The following is a 13486-nucleotide window of genomic DNA, read 5'->3' on the forward strand; positions in this document are numbered from 1 at the left end:
TCAGAACTGCTATTCAAGTTTGCACATAGCGGCTCAAACGAATCGCAACGCGTTAATACACACAACCCCTTACAGGCACTTTTAGGCATGATGTGCAAAACGGAGTCACTCCAAGTAGCGCGCATTAGGCGCAGAACTGCGATTCAAGTTTGCACGTAGCGGCTCAAACGAATCGCAACAAGTTAATACACACAAAGCCGTACGGGCACTTTTAGGCATGATGTGCAATACGCGGTCATCCAGCTTGCATGGGTTAGGCTCAGAACTGCTATTCAAGTTTGCACATAGCGGCTCAAACGAATCGCAACAAGTTAATACACACAAAGCCTTAGAGGCACTTTTAGGCATGATGTGCATAACGGGGTCATCCAGTTTGCGCGGGTTAGGCTCAGAACTGCTATTCAAGTTTGCACATAGCGGCTCAAACGAATCGCAACACGTTAATACACACAACCCCTTAGGGTACGGACACACTGGCGGGAGAACGCGCGCGGCGTGCCGCCAGCGGCAGGACGCCCGCGCGGCAGAGAGGCCACATCGGTTTCGCGCGGCGGTCGCCGCGGAGGTCACGTGACAGCGCTGATCTCGCCTTGTGTCCGACTGCGTGAGCTGATCTACGATTCTTTTTTTCGGCCAGCAGACCTCATTCCATCTTCTTCTTGTCCCTCGTCATCTACCGCGACGATCGTGTTTGCTCCGCAGCACACCGCTCAAGCATTCTAAATAAGTTTACTGCCCTGCTCACATTTTCCTCGACGTGAATGTTCAGCGGGCGCTCACGTATGAAAACAACTCGCCTGCGAGATCGAATGCGTTGCCGATGATCGCTCATCGGTTGATTTTTGCGTATAAGGGGAATAACCAAACAGTCTCAAGAAAGTGTTCCATTATTCTCTCACTGAGGCTAAGTTTTCAACACGGAGGCACAAAAGGAGAATGCTCGCTTCGTCGTTGATGGCACGGAGCGCTTGATCGTGGTCTCGCCGCCTCAGCCGCGGGAAGTTAACTTCGGTAGTAGGCACGAGATGGCGACACTGACGCGCACGTCGCTGAGCCGGACGTCTCTCATTGGCTCTTCTGATTCACGGCACGCGGCAAGCCGCCGAAAATGGCTCCTCGACCCATTCGGCGCGCGGTAGGTCTACCCGCCGCCGCGGCAGGTTTTGCGGCAAGCTTCTTGCCGCCGGCGGCATGCCGCGCGCGTCTTCCCGCTAGTGTGTCCCTACCATCACAGGCACTTTTAGGCATGGTGTGCAAAACGGAGTCACTCCAAGTAGCGCGCATTAGGCGCAGAACAGCGATTCAAGTTTGCACGTAGCGGCTCAAACGAATCGCAACAAGTTAATACACACAAAGTCTAAAGCCAGGCTCACACTAGCGGGAAACTTCCCGCAGCGGCGCAACGTTCATGGCGCCGCAGCGTCGCAGCTCCTCGGAAGGACGCTCACACTACGCCCGTTTTCTCGCTGCGTTTGTCGTGGAATGTAGAGGAGGCGAAGGCGAGCGGAGCGAGAAAGAGTAGTCACGTGACAAGAGCGAAGGGAAAGCACGCGCTTTTCTCGTGCACAAGTGAGCGGTAACGTCCGGCTTTAGTGAGCGGGCTACTCAAGCGACACCAGCGATGCTCCCGTCGCCCGCGCAGCCGCCGCCGGGAGTCATTGCACTTGGACTGACGTCACGGTCTGCGCTCCGCTCCGATTGGCTACTCCGTTCTGCGGGACGGGAAAAATAGCTCCCGACCCCATCGCTCTGCGGAACGTCAAACAAGTCAGCCTGCGGGAAAAAAACCGGTTTCTGCGGGAAGCGGCGCGCGGAGAACATCCAGCGTTGCGCGTTTTCCCGCTAGTGTGAGCGTGCCTTTACAGGCGCTTTTAGGCATGATGTGCAAAACGCGGTAATCCAGCTTGCGCGGGTTAGGCTCAGAAATGCGATTCAAGTTTGCACATAGCGGCTAAAACGAATCGCAACAAGTTAATACACACAAAGCCTTATAGGCACTTTTAGGCATGATGTGCAATACGGGGTCATCCAGCTTGCGCGGGTTAGGCTCAGAACTGCTATTCAAGTTTGCACATAGCGGCTCAAACGAATCGCAACAAGTTAATACACACAAAGCCTTAGAGGCACTTTTAGGCATGATGTGCAAAACGGGGTCATCCAGTTTGCGCGGGTTAGGCTCAGAACTGCTATTCAAGTTTGCACATAACGGCTCAAACGAATCGCAACACGTTAATACACACAACCCCTTACAGGCACTTTTAGGCATGATGTGCAAAACGGAGTCACTCCAAGTAGCGCGAATTAGGCTCAGAACTGCGATTCAAGTTCGCACATAGGCTAAAACGAATCGCAATAAGTTAATGCACACAGAGCCTTACAGGCACTTTTAGGCATGATGTGCAAAACGCGGTCATCCAGCTTGCGTGGGTTAGGCTCAGAACTGCGATTTAAGTTTGCACGTAGCGGCTGAAACGAATCGCAACAAGTTAATACACACAATGCCTTTAGGCACTTTTAAGCATGATGTGCAATACGGGGTCATCCAGCTTGCGCGGGTTAGGCTCAGAACTGCTATTCATGTTTGCACATAGCGGGTCAAACAAATCGCAACGCGTTAATACACACAACCCCTTACAGGCACTTTTAGGCATGATGTGCAAAACGGAGTCACTCCAAGTAGCGCGCATTAGGCGCAGAACTGCGATTCAAGTTTGCACGTAGCGGCTCAAACGAATCGCAACAAGTTAATACACACAATGCCTTTAGGCACTTTTAAGCATGATGTGCAATACGGGGTCATCCAGCTTGCGCGGGTTAGGCTCAGAACTGCTATTCATGTTTGCACATAGCGGGTCAAACAAATCGCAACGCGTTAATACACACAACCCCTTACAGGCACTTTTAGGCATGATGTGCAAAACGGAGTCACTCCAAGTAGCGCGCATTAGGCGCAGAACTGCGATTCAAGTTTGCACGTAGCGGCTCAAACGAATCGCAACAAGTTAATACACACAAAGTCTTACAGGCCCTTTTAGGCATGATGTGCAAAACGCGGTAATCCAGCTTGCGCGGGTTAGGCTCAGAACTGCGATTCAAGTTTGCACATAGCAGCTAAAACGAATCGCAACAAGTTAATACACACAAAGCCTTATAGGCACTTGTAGGCATGATGTGCAAACAGGGGTCATCCAGTTTGCGCGGGTTAGGCTCAGAACTGCTATTCAAGTTTGCACATAGCGGCTCAAACGAATCGCAACACGTTAATACACGCAACCCCTTACAGGCACTTTTAGGCATGATGTGCAAAACGGAGTCACTCCAAGTAGAGCGAATTAGGCTCAGAACTGCGATTCAAGTTCGCACATTGGCTAAAACGAATCGCAATAAGTTAATACACACAAAGCCGTACAGGCACTTTTAGGCATGATGTGCAAAACGGGGTCATCAAGCTTGCGCGGGTTAGGCTCAGAACTGCTATTCAAATTTGCACATAGCGGCTCAAACGAATCGCAACAAGTTAATACACACAAAGCCTTAGAGGCACTTTTAGGCATTATGTGCAAAACGGGGTCATCCAGTTTGCGCGGGTTAGGCTCAGAACTGCTATTCAAGTTTGCACATAGCGGCTCAAACGCATCGCAACGCGTTAATACACACAACCCCTTACAGGAACTTTTAGGCATGATGTGCAAAACGGAGTCACTCCAAGTAGCGCGCATTAGGCGCAGAACTGCGATTCAAGTTTGCACGTAGCGGCTCAAACGAATCGCAACAAGTTAATACACACAAAGTCTTACAGGCCCTTTTAGGCATGATGTGCAAAACGCGGTAATCCAGCTTGCGCGGGTTAGGCTCAGAACTGCGATTCAAGTTTGCACATAGCGGCTCAAACTAATCGCAACACGTTAATACACACAACCCCTTACAGGCACTTTATGCATGATGTGCAAAACGGAGTCACTCCAAGTAGCGCGAATTAGGATCAGAACTGCGATTCAAGTTTGCACATAGGCTAAAACGAATCGCAATAAGTTAATACACACAAAGCCTTACAGGCCCTTTTAGGCATGATGTGCAAAACGCGGTCATCCAGCTTGCGTGGGTTAGGCTCAGAACTGCGATTTAAGTTTGCACGTAGCGGCTGAAACGAATCGCAACAAGTTAATACACACAATGCCTTATAGGCACTTTTAAGCATGATGTGCAATACGGGGTCATCCAGCTTGCGCGGGTTAGGCTCAGAACTGCGATTTAAGTTTGCACGTAGCGGCTGAAACGAATCGCAACAAGTTAATACACACAAAGCCTTATAGGCACTTTTAGGCATGATGTGCGAAACGGGGTCATCCAGCTTGCGCGGGTTAGGCTCAGAACTTCTATTCAAGTTTGCACATAGCGGCTCAAACGAATCGCAACGCGTTAATACACACAACCCCTTACAGGCACTTTTAGGCATGATGTGCAAAACGGAGTCACTCCAAGTAGCGCGCATTAGGCGCAGAAATGCGATTCAAGTTTGCAGGTAGCGGCTGAAACGAATCGCAACAAGTTAATACACACAATGCCTTATGGGCACTTTTAAGCATGATGTGCAATACGGGGTCATCCAGCTTGCGCGGGTTAGGCTCAGAACTGCTATTCAAGTTTGCACATAGCGGCTCAAACGAATCGCAACGCGTTAATACACAAAACCCCTTACAGGCACTTTTAGGCATGATGTGCAAAACGGAGTCACTCCAAGTAGCGCGGATTAGGCGCAGAACTGCGATTCAAGTTTGCACGTAGCGGCTCAAACGAATCGCAACAAGTTAATACACACAAAGCCTTAGAGGCACTTTTAGGCATGATGTGCAAAACGGGGTCATCCAGTTTGCGTGGGTTAGGCTCAGAACTGCTATTCAAGTTTGCACATAGCGGCTCAAACGCATCGCAACGCGTTAATACACACAACCCCTTACAGGCACTTTTAGGCATGATGTGCAAAACGGAGTCGCTCCAAGTAGCGCGCATTAGGCGCAGAACTGCGATTCAAGTTTGCACGTAGCGGCTCAAACGAATCGCAACAAGTTAATACACACAAAGTCTTACAGGCCCTTTTAGGCATGATGTGCAAAACGCGGTAATCCAGCTTGCGCGGGTTAGGCTCAGAACTGCGATTCAAGTTTGCACATAGCGGCTAAAACGAATCGCAACAAGTTAATACACACAAAGCCTTATAGGCACTTTTAGGCATGATGTGCAAACCGGGGTCATCCAGTTTACGCGGGTTAGGCTCAGAACTGCTATTCAAGTTTGCACATAGCGGCTCAAACGAATCGCAACACGTTAATACACGCAACCCCTTACAGGCACTTTTAGGCATGATGTGCAAAACGGAGTCACTCCAAGTAGCGCGAATTAGGCTCAGAACTGCGATTCAAGTTCGCACATTGGCTAAAACGAATCGCAATAAGTTAATACACACAAAGCCGTAGAGGCACTTTTAGGCATGATGCGCAAAACGCGGTCATCCAGCTTGCGCGGGTTAGGCTCAGAACTGCTATTCAAGTTTGCACATAGCGGCTCAAACGAATCGCAACGCGTTATTACACAACCCCTTACAGGCACTTTTAGGCGTGATGTGCAAAACGGAGTCACTCCAAGTAGCGCGCATTAGGCGCAGAACTGCGATTCAAGTTTGCACGTAGCGGCTCAAACGAATCGCGACAAGTTAATACACACAAAGTCTTACAGGCCCTTTTAGGCATGATGTGCAAAACGCGGTAACCCAGCTTGCGCGGGTTAGGCTCAGAACTGCGATTCAAGTTTGCACATAGCGGCTAAAACGAATCGCAATAAGTTAATACACACAAAGCCTTATAGGCACTTTTAGGCATGATGTGCAAACCGGGGTCATCCAGTTTGCTCGGGTTAGGCTCAGAACTGCTATTCAAGTTTGCACATAGCGGCTCAAACGAATCGCAACACGTTAATACACACAACCCCTTACAGGCACTTTTAGGCATGATGTGCAAAACGGAGTCACTCCAAGTAGCGCGCATTAGGCGCAGAACAGCGATTCAAGTTTGCACGTAGCGGCTCAAACGAATCGCAACAAGTTAATACACACAAAGTCTTACAGGCGCTTTTAGGCATGATGTGCAAAACGCGGTAATCCAGCTTGCGCGGGTTATGCTCAGAAATGCGATTCAAGTTTGCACATAGCGGCTAAAACGAATCGCAACAAGTTAATACACACAAAGCCTTATAGGCACTTTTAGGCATGATGTGCAATACGGGGTCATCCAGCTTGCGCGGGTTAGGCTCAGAACTGCTATTCAAGTTTGCACATAGCGGCTCAAACGAATCGCAACAAGTTAATACACACAAAGCCTTAGAGGCACTTTTAGGCATGATGTGCAAAACGGGGTCATCCAGTTTGCTCGGGTTAGGCTCAGAACTGCTATTCAAGTTTGCACATAACGGCTCAAACGAATCGCAACACGTTAATACACACAACCCCTTACAGGCACTTTTAGGCATGATGTGCAAAACGGAGTCACTCCAAGTAGCGCGAATTAGGCTCAGAACTGCGATTCAAGTTTGCACATAGGCTAAAACGAATCGCAATAAGTTAATACACACAAAGCCTTACAGGCACTTTTAGGCATGATGTGCAAAACGCGGTCATCCAGCTTGCGTGGGTTAGGCTCAGAACTGCGATTTAAGTTTGCACGTAGCGGCTGAAACGAATCGCAACAAGTTAATACACACAATGCCTTACAGGCACTTTTAGGCATGATGTGCAAAACGGAGTCACTCCAAGTAGCGCGCATTAGGCGCAGAACTGCGATTCAAGTTTGCACGTAGCGGCTCAAATGAATCGCAACAAGTTAATACACACAAAGTCTTGCAGGCCCTTTTAGGCATGATGTGCAAAACGCGGTAATCCAGCTTGCGCGGGTTAGGCTCAGAACTGCGATTCAAGTTTGTACATAGCGGCTCAAACTAATCGCAACACTTTAATATACACAACCCCTTACAGGCACTTTATGCATGATGTGCAAAACGAAGTCACTCCAAGCAGCGCGAATTAGGCTCAGAACTGCCATTCAAGTTTGCACATAGGCTAAAACGAATCGCAATAAGTTAATACACACAAAGCCTTACAGGCACTTTTAGGCATGATGTGCAAAACGCGGTCATCCAGCTTGCGTGGGTTAGGCTCAGAACTGCGATTTAAGTTTGCACGTAGCGGCTGAAACGAATCGCAACAAGTTAATACACACAATGCCTTATAGGCACTTTTAAGCATGATGTGCAATACGGGGTCATCCATTTTGCGCGGGTTAGGCTCAGAACTTCTATTCAAGTTTGCACATAGCGGCTCAAACGAATCGCAACGCGTTAATACACACAACCCCTTACAGGCACTTTTAGGCATGATGTGCAAAACGGAGTCACTCCAAGTAGCGCGCATTAGGCGCAGAACTGCGATTCAAATTTGCACGTAGCGGCTCAAACGAATCGCAACAAGTTAATACACACAAAGTCTTACAGGCCCTTTTAGGCATGATGTGCATAAAGCGGTAATCCAGCTTGCGCGGGTTAGGCTCAGAACTGCGATTCAAGTTTGCACATAGCGGCTGAAACGAATCGCAACAAGTTAATACACACAAAGCCTTAGAAGCACTTTTAGGCATGATGTGCAAAACGGGGTCATCCAGTTTGCGCGGGTTAGGCTCAGAACTGCTATTCAAGTTTGCACATAGCAGCTCAAACTAATCGCAACACGTTAATACACACAACCCCTTACAGGCACTTTTAGGCATGATGTTCAAAACGGAGTCACTCCAAGTAGCGCGAATTAGGCTCAGAACTGCGATTCAAGTTTGCACATAGGCTAAAACGAATCGCAATAAGTTAATACACACAAAGCCTTACAGGCACTTTTAGGCATGATGTGCAAAACGCGGTCATCCAGCTTGCGTGGGTTAGGCTCAGAACTGCGATTTAAGTTTGCACGTAGCGGCTGAAACGAATCGCAACAAGTTAATACACACAAAGCCTTATAGGCACTTTTAGGACTGATGTGCAAACCGGGGTCATCCAGTTTGCGCGGGTTTGGCTCAGAACTGGTATTCAAGTTTGCACATAGCGGCTCAAACGAATCGCAACACGTTAATACACGCAACCCCTTGCAGGCACTTTTAGGCATGATGTGCAAAACGGAGTCACTCCAAGTAGCGCGAATTAGGCTCAGAACTGCGATTCAAGTTCGCACATTGGCTAAAACGAATCGCAATAAGTTAACACACACAAAGCCGTACAGGCACTTTTAGGCATGATGTGCAAAACGCGGTCATCCAGCTTGAACGGGTTAGGCTCAGAACTGCTTTCAAGTTTGCACATAGCGGCTCAAACGAATCGCAACGCGTTAATACACACAACCCCTTACAGGCACTTTTAGGCATGATGTGCAAAACGGAGTCACTCCAAGAAGCGCGCATTAGGCGCAGAACTGCGATTCAGGTTTGCACGTAGCGGCTCAAATGAATCGCAACAAGTTAATACACACAAAGTCTTACAGGCCCTTTTAGGCATGATGTGCAAAACGCGGTAATCCAGCTTGCGCGGGTTAGGCTCAGAACTGCGATTCAAGTTTGCACATAGCGATAAAACGAATCGCAACAAGTTAATACACACAAAGCCTTATAGGCACTTTTAGGCATGATGTGCAAACCGGGGTCATCCAGTTTGCGCGGGTTAGGCTCAGAACTGCTATTCAAGTTTGCACATAGCGGCTCAAACGAATCGCAACAAGTTAATACACACAACCCCTTACAGGCACTTTTAGTCATGATGTGCAAAACGGAGGTACTCCAAGTAGCGCGAATTAGGCTCAGAACTGCGATTCAAGTTCGCACATTGGCTAAAACGAATCGCAATAAGTTAATACACACAAAGCCGTACAGGCACTTTTAGGCATGATGTGCAAAACGCGGTCATCAAGCTTGCGTGGGTTAGGCTCAGAACTGCGATTTAAGTTTGCACCTAGCGGCTGAAACGAATCGCAACAAGTTAATACACACAAAGCCTTATAGTCACTTTTAGGCATGATGTGCAAAACGGGGTCATCCAGCTTGCGCGGGTTAGGCTCAGAACTGCTATTCAAGTTTGCACATAGCGGCTCAAACGAACCGCAACAAGTTAATACACACAAAGCCTTAGAGGCACTTTTAGGCATGATGTGCAAAACGGGGTCATCCAGTTTGCGCGGGTTAGGCTCAGAACTGCTATTCAAGTTTGCACATAGCGGCTCAAACGCATCGCAACGCGTTAATACACACAACCCCTTACAGGCACTTTTAGGCATGATGTGCAAAACGGAGTCACTCCAAGTAGCGCGCATTAGGCGCAGAACTGCGATTCAAGTTTGCACGTAGCGGCTCAAACGAATCGCAACAAGTTAATACACACAAAGTCTTGCAGGCCCTTTTAGGCATGATGTGCAAAACGCGGTAATCCAGCTTGCGCGGGTTAGGCTCAGAACTGCGATTCAAGTTTGTACATAGCGGCTCAAACTAATCGCAACACTTTAATACACACAACCCCTTACAGGCACTTTATGCATGATGTGCAAAACGGAGTCACTCCAAGTAGCGCGAATTAGGCTCAGAACTGCGATTCAAGTTTGCACATAGGCTAAAACGAATCGCAATAAGTTAATACACACAAAGCCTTACAGGCACTTTTAGGCATGATGTGCAAAACGCGGTCATCCAGCTTGCGTGGGTTAGGCTCAGAACTGCGATTTAAGTTTGCACGTAGCGGCTGAAACGATTCGCAACAAGTTAATACACACAATGCCTTATAGGCACTTTTAAGCATGATGTGCAATACGGGGTCATCCAGCTTGCGCGGGTTAGGCTCAGAACTTCTATTCAAGTTTGCACATAGCGGCTCAAACGAATCGCAACGCGTTAATACACACAACCCCTTACAGGCACTTTTAGGCATGATGTGCAAAACGGAGTCACTCCAAGTAGCGCGCATTAGGCGCAGAACTGCGATTCAAATTTGCACGTAGCGGCTCAAACGAATCGCAACAAGTTAATACACACAAAGTCTTACAGGCCCTTTTAGGCATGATGTGCATAAAGCGGTAATCCAGCTTGCGCGGGTTAGGCTCAGAACTGCGATTCAAGTTTGCACATAGCGGCTGAAACGAATCGCAACAAGTTAATACACACAAAGCCTTAGAAGCACTTTTAGGCATGATGTGCAAAACGGGGTCATCCAGTTTGCGCGGGTTAGGCTCAGAACTGCTATTCAAGTTTGCACATAGCGGCTCAAACTAATCGCAACACGTTAATACACACAACCCCTTACAGGCACTTTTAGGCATGATGTTCAAAACGGAGTCACTCCAAGTAGCGCGAATTAGGCTCAGAACTGCGATTCAAGTTTGCACATAGGCTAAAACGAATCGCAATAAGTTAATACACACAAAGCCTTACAGGCACTTTTAGGCATGATGTGCAAAACGCGGTCATCCAGCTTGCGTGGGTTAGGCTCAGAACTGCGATTTAAGTTTGCACGTAGCGGCTGAAACGATTCGCAACAAGTTAATACACACAATGCCTTATAGGCACTTTTAAGCATGATGTGCAATACGGGGTCATCCAGCTTGCGCGGGTTAGGCTCAGAACTTCTATTCAAGTTTGCACATAGCGGCTCAAACGAATCGCAACGCGTTAATACACACAACCCCTTACAGGCACTTTTAGGCATGATGTGCAAAACGGAGTCACTCCAAGTAGCGCGCATTAGGCGCAGAACTGCGATTCAAATTTGCACGTAGCGGCTCAAACGAATCGCAACAAGTTAATACACACAGTCTTACAGGCCCTTTTAGGCATGATGTGCATAAAGCGGTAATCCAGCTTGCGCGGGTTAGGCTCAGAACTGCGATTCAAGTTTGCACATAGCGGCTGAAACGAATCGCAACAAGTTAATACACACAAAGCCTTAGAAGCACTTTTAGGCATGATGTGCAAAACGGGGTCATCCAGTTTGCGCGGGTTAGGCTCAGAACTGCTATTCAAGTTTGCACATAGCGGCTCAAACTAATCGCAACACGTTAATACACACAACCCCTTACAGGCACTTTTAGGCATGATGTTCAAAACGGAGTCACTCCAAGTAGCGCGAATTAGGCTCAGAACTGCGATTCAAGTTTGCACATAGGCTAAAACGAATCGCAATAAGTTAATACACACAAAGCCTTACAGGCACTTTTAGGCATGATGTGCAAAACGCGGTCATCCAGCTTGCGTGGGTTAGGCTCAGAACTGCGATTTAAGTTTGCACGTAGCGGCTGAAACGAATCGCAACAAGTTAATACACACAATGCCTTATAGGCACTTTTAAGCATGATGTGATATACGGGGTCATCCAGCTTGCGCGGGTTAGGCTCAGAACTTCTATTCAAGTTTGCACATAGCGGCTCAAACGAATCGCAACGCGTTAATACACACAACCCCTTACAGGCACTTTTAGGCATGATGTGCAAAACGGAGTCACTCCAAGTAGCGCGCATTAGGCGCAGAACTGCGATTCAAGTTTGCACGTAGCGGCTCAAACGAATCGCAACAAGTTAATACACACAAAGTCTTACAGGCCCTTTTAGGCATGATGTGCAAAACGCGGTAATCCAGCTTGCGCGGGTTAGGCTCAGAACTGCGATTCAAGTTTGCACATAGCGGCTAAAACGAATCGCAACAAGTTAATACACACAAAGCCTTATAGGCACTTTTAGGACTGATGTGCAAACCGGGGTCATCCAGTTTGCGCGGGTTAGGCTCAGAACTGGTATTCAAGTTTGCACATAGCGGCTCAAACGAATCGCAACACGTTAATACACGCAACCCCTTGCAGGCACTTTTAGGCATGATGTGCAAAACGGAGTCACTCCAAGTAGCGCGAATTAGGCTCAGAACTGCGATTCAAGTTCGCACATTGGCTAAAACGAATCGCAATAAGTTAACACACACAAAGCCGTACAGGCACTTTTAGGCATGATGTGCAAAACGCGGTCATCCAGCTTGAACGGGTTAGGCTCAGAACTGCTTTCAAGTTTGCACATAGCGGCTCAAACGAATCGCAACGCGTTAATACACACAACCCCTTACAGGCACTTTTAGGCATGATGTGCAAAACGGAGTCACTCCAAGAAGCGCGCATTAGGCGCAGAACTGCGATTCAGGTTTGCACGTAGCGGCTCAAATGAATCGCAACAAGTTAATACACACAAAGTCTTACAGGCCCTTTTAGGCATGATGTGCAAAACGCGGTAATCCAGCTTGCGCGGGTTAGGCTCAGAACTGCGATTCAAGTTTGCACATAGCGATAAAACGAATCGCAACAAGTTAATACACACAAAGCCTTATAGGCACTTTTAGGCATGATGTGCAAACCGGGGTCATCCAGTTTGCGCGGGTTAGGCTCAGAACTGCTATTCAAGTTTGCACATAGCGGCTCAAACGAATCGCAACAAGTTAATACACACAACCCCTTACAGGCACTTTTAGTCATGATGTGCAAAACGGAGGTACTCCAAGTAGCGCGAATTAGGCTCAGAACTGCGATTCAAGTTCGCACATTGGCTAAAACGAATCGCAATAAGTTAATACACACAAAGCCGTACAGGCACTTTTAGGCATGATGTGCAAAACTCGGTCATCAAGCTTGCTTGGGTTAGGCTCAGAACTGCGATTTAAGTTTGCACCTAGCGGCTGAAACGAATCGCAACAAGTTAATACACACAAAGCCTTATAGTCACTTTTAGGCATGATGTGCAAAACGGGGTCATCCAGCTTGCGCGGGTTAGGCTCAGAACTGCTATTCAAGTTTGCACATAGCGGCTCAAACGAACCGCAACAAGTTAATACACACAAAGCCTTAGAGGCACTTTTAGGCATGATGTGCAAAACGGGGTCATCCAGTTTGCGCGGGTTAGGCTCAGAACTGCTATTCAAGTTTGCACATAGCGGCTCAAACGCATCGCAACACTTTAATACACACAACCCCTTACAGGCACTTTATGCATGATGTGCAAAACGGAGTCACTCCAAGTAGCGCGAATTAGGCTCAGAACTGCGATTCAAGTTTGCACATAGGCTAAAACGAATCGCAATAAGTTAATACACACAAAGCCTTACAGGCACTTTTAGGCATGATGTGCAAAACGCGGTCATCCAGCTTGCGTGGGTTAGGCTCAGAACTGCGATTTAAGTTTGCACGTAGCGGCTGAAACGAATCGCAACAAGTTAATACACACAATGCCTTATAGGCACTTTTAAGCATGATGTGCAATACGGGGTCATCCAGCTTGCGCGGGTTAGGCTCAGAACTTCTATTCAAGTTTGCACATAGCGGCTCAAACGAATCGCAACGCGTTAATACACACAACCCCTTACAGGCACTTTTAGGCATGATGTGCAAA

Source organism: Amblyomma maculatum, chromosome 1 (assembly GCF_055883805.1).
Source record: "Amblyomma maculatum isolate TAMU_Amacu chromosome 1, ASM5588380v1, whole genome shotgun sequence".
NCBI classification, from domain to species: Eukaryota; Metazoa; Arthropoda; class Arachnida; order Ixodida; family Ixodidae; genus Amblyomma; species Amblyomma maculatum.